Here is a 4,550-nt window from a genome sequence, read left to right on the forward strand (position 1 = left end):
TTACTCTTTGTGTAAAAAATAATTTTCTATTTTAAACATTTAAACTATCTTTCAAGTATCAGCAACAGAGAATTCTATTTAATTTTTTAAAAAAATTAATTTTTATAATTTGAAAACATTAAAACTATATCTTTCAAGTATCAGCAACAGAGATCCTATTTAATTTTTTTTAAAAAAACTTATTTTTATAATTTGACAACATTTAAACTATCTTTCAAGTATAAGCAACAGAGATCCTAACTTACTTTTTTAAAAAAAATTATTTTAAAAAATTTGAAAACATTTAAACTATCTTTCAACTATCAGAAACAGAGATCCCTATTGATTTTTGTAAGAACAAATTATTTTTATAATTTAAAAACATTTAAACTATCTTTCAAGTATCAGAAACAGAGATCCTATTTACTTTATTAAAAAATTATTATTTACAATTTTAAAACATTTAAACTATCTTTCCAAGTATCAGAAAACAGAGATCCTACTTCACTTTTATTAAAAACTTATTTTAAATTTCAAAACTTTGAATTATCAATCATCTATCAGAAACAGAGATCCCAATTAATTTTTGTAAACAAATTATTTTTATAATTTTTAAAACATTTAAACTACTTTCAAGTCTAAGTAACACAGATTCTTACTTACTTTTTGTAAAAAAATTATTTTTATAATTTTGAAAACATTTAAACTATCTTTCAAGTATCTAACAGCGACAGAGAATTCTAATTTTAATTTTTTTTTAAAAAATTATTTTTTATAATTTTGACAACATTTAAACTATCTTTCAAGTATAACCAACAGAGATCCTACTTACTCTTTGTAAAAAAAATATTTCATATTTTGAAAACAATTTAAACTATCTTTCAAGTATCAGCAAACAGAGATCCTATTTTAATTTTTTTAAAAAAATTATTTTTTATAATTTGAAAACATTTAAACTATCTTCCAAGTATCAGAAACAGAGAATCCTACTCACTTTTATTAAAAATTTTATTTTTAAATTTTCAAAACATTTGAAATTATCAATCATCTATCAGAAACAGAGATCCCAATTAATTTTTTGTAGACAAATTATTTTCATAATTTTAAAAACAGTTTAAACTATCTTCAAGTCTAAGTAAACACAGAACCTACTTACATTTTGTTAAAAATTTTATTTTTATAATTTGAAAACATTTAAAACTATCTTTTCAAGTATCAGCAACAGAGATCCTTATTTAATTTTTTTTTAAAAAATTATTTTTATAATTTGACAACATTTAAACTATCTTTCAAGTATACGAGCAACAGAGATCCTACTTACTTCTTTGTAAAAAAATATTTTCATATTTTGAAAAACATTTAAACTATCTTTCAAGTATCAGCAACAGAGATCCTATTTAATTTTTTTTTAAAAAAATTATTTTTATAATTTGAAAAACATTTAAACTATCTTCCAAGTTATCAGAAACAGAGAATCCTACTCACTTTTTATTAAAAACTTATTTTTAAAATTTCAAAACATTTGAATTTATCAATCATCTATTCAGAAACAGAGATCCCAATAATTTTTGTAACACAAATTATTTTTCATAATTTTTTAAAACACTTAAACTATCTTTCAAAGTCTAAGTAACACAGATCCTACTTACTTTTTGTAAAAATTTATTTTTATATATTTGAAAACATTTAAACTATCTTTCAAGTATCAGCAACAGAGATCCTATTTTAATTTTTTAAAAAAATTATTTTTATAATTTGAAAAACATTTAAACTATCTTCCAAAGTATCAGAAACAGAGATCCTACTCACTTTTATTAAAAAATTATTTTTAAATTTTTCAAAAACATTTGAATTATCAATCATCTATCAGAAACAGAGATCCCAATAATTTTTGTAAACAAAATTATTTTTTATAATTTTAAAACATTTAAACTATCTTTCAAGTCTAAGTAACACAGATTCTACTTACTTTTTGTAAAAAATTATTTTTATAATTTGAAAACATTTAAACTATCTTTCAAGTATCAGCGACAGAGATGCTATTTAATTTTTTTTTAAAAAATTATTTTTATAATTTTTGAAAACATTTAAACTATCTTTCAAGTATCAGCAACAGAGATCCTATTTAATTTTTTAAAAAAATTATTTTTTATAATTTGAAAACATTTAAACTATCTTCCAAGTATCAGCAACAGAGATCCTATTTAATTTTTTAAAAAAATTATTTTTATAATTTGAAAAACATTTAAACTATCTTCCAAGTATCAGAAACAGAGATCCTACTCACTTTTATTAAAAACTATTTTTAAAATTTCAAAACATTTGAATTATCAATCATCTATCAGAAACAGAGATCCCAATAATTTTTGTAAACAAATTATTTTCATAATTTTAAAAACACTTAAACTATCTTTCAAGTCTAAGTAACACAGATCCTACTTACTTTTTTGTAAAAATTTTATTTTTATAATTTGAAAACATTTAAACTATCTTTCAAGTATCAGCGACAGAGATTCTATTAATTTTTTTAAAAAAATTATTTTTTATAATTTGACAACATTTAAACTATCTTTCAAGTATAACCAACAGAGATCCTACTTACTCTTTGTAAAAAAAATATTTTCATATTTTGAAAAAACATTTAAACTATCTTTCAAAGTATCAGCAACAGAGATCCTACTTAATTTTTTTAAAAAAATTATTTTCATAATTTTGAAAAAACATTTAAACTATCTTCCAAGTATCAGAAACAGAGATCCTACTTCACTTTTATTAAAAAAATTTATTTTTAAATTTTCAAAACATTTGAAATTATCAATCATCTATCAGAAACAGAGATCCCAATAATTTTTGTAGACAAATTATTTTCATAATTTTAAAACATTTAAACTATCTTTCAAGTCTAAGTAACACAGAACCTACTTACATTTTGTAAAAATTTATTTTTATAAACTTTGTAAAACATTTAAACTATCTTTCAAGTATCAGCAACAGAGATCCTATTTAATTTTTTTTAAAAAATTATTTTTATAATTTGACAACATTTAAACTATCTTTCAAGTATAACCAACAGAGATCCTACTTACTCTTTGTAAAAAAATATTTTCATATTTTGAAAACATTTAAACTATCTTTCAAGTATCAGCAACAAGAGATCCTATTTTAATTTTTTTAAAAAATTATTTTTTATAATTTGAAAACATTTAAACTATCTTCCAAGTATCAGAAACAGAGATCCTACTCACTTTTATTAAAAATTTATTTTTAAATTTTCAAAACATTTGAATTATCAATCATCTATCAAAAACAGAGATCCCAATAATTTTTGTAGACAAATTATTTTTCATAATTTTAAAAACATTTAAACTATCTTTCAAGTCTAAAGTAACACAGATCCTACTTACTTTTTGTAAAAAAATTTATTTTTATAATTTTGAAAACATTTAAACTATCTTCCAAGTATCAGCAACAGAGATCCTATTAATTTTTTTAAAAAAATTATTTTTTTTTTATAATTTGACAACATTTAAACTATCTTTCAAGTATAAGCAACAGAGATCCTACTTACTCTTTGTAAAAAAAATATTTTCATATTTTTGAAAACATTTAAACTATCTTTCAAGTATCAGAAACAAGAGATCCTATTTACTTTTATTAAAAAATTATTTTTTACAATTTTCAAAACATTTAAACTATCTTCCAAGTATCAGAAAACAGAGATCCTACTCACTTTTATTAAAAAAAAATTTTTTTGAATTATCAATCATCTATCAGAAACAGAGATCCCAATAATTTTGTAAACAAATTATTTTTATAATTTTAAAACATTTAAACTATCTTTCAAGTCTAAGTAACACAGATCCTACTTACTTTTTGTAAAAAATTATTTTTATAATTTTAAAACATTTAAACTATCTTTCAAGTATCAGCGACAGAGATTCCTATTTAATTTTTTTAAAAAAAATTATTTTTATAATTTGACAACATTTAAACTATCTTTCAAGTATAACCAACAGAGATCCTACTTACTCTTTGTAAAAAAATATTTCATATTTTGAAAAACATTTAAACTATCTTTCAAGTATCAGCAACAGAGATCCTATTTAATTTTTTTAAAAAATTATTTTTTATAATTTGAAACATTTAAACTATCTTTCAAGTATAAGCAACAGAGATCCTACTTACTCTTTGTAAAAAAATATTTTCATATTTTGATCCTATTTAATTTTTTTAAAAAAACTTATTTTTATAATTTGACAACATTTAAACTATCTTTCAAGTATAAGCAACAGAGATCCTACTTACTTTTTTAAAAAAATTATTTTAAAAATTTGAAAACATTTAAACTATCTTTCAACTATCAGAAACAGAGATCCTATTGATTTTTGTAAACAAATTATTTTATAATTTTAAAACATTTAAACTATCTTTCAAGTCTAAGAACACAGATCCTACTTACTTTTTTTAAAAAATTATTTTTATAATTTGAAAACATTTAAACTATCTTCCAAGTATCAGAAACAGAGATCCTACTACTTTTTTAAAAAACTTTATTTTTAGAAATTTCAAAA

This window comes from Populus alba, chromosome 17 (assembly GCF_005239225.2).
Source record: "Populus alba chromosome 17, ASM523922v2, whole genome shotgun sequence".
In the NCBI taxonomy this organism is placed as follows: domain Eukaryota; kingdom Viridiplantae; phylum Streptophyta; class Magnoliopsida; order Malpighiales; family Salicaceae; genus Populus; species Populus alba.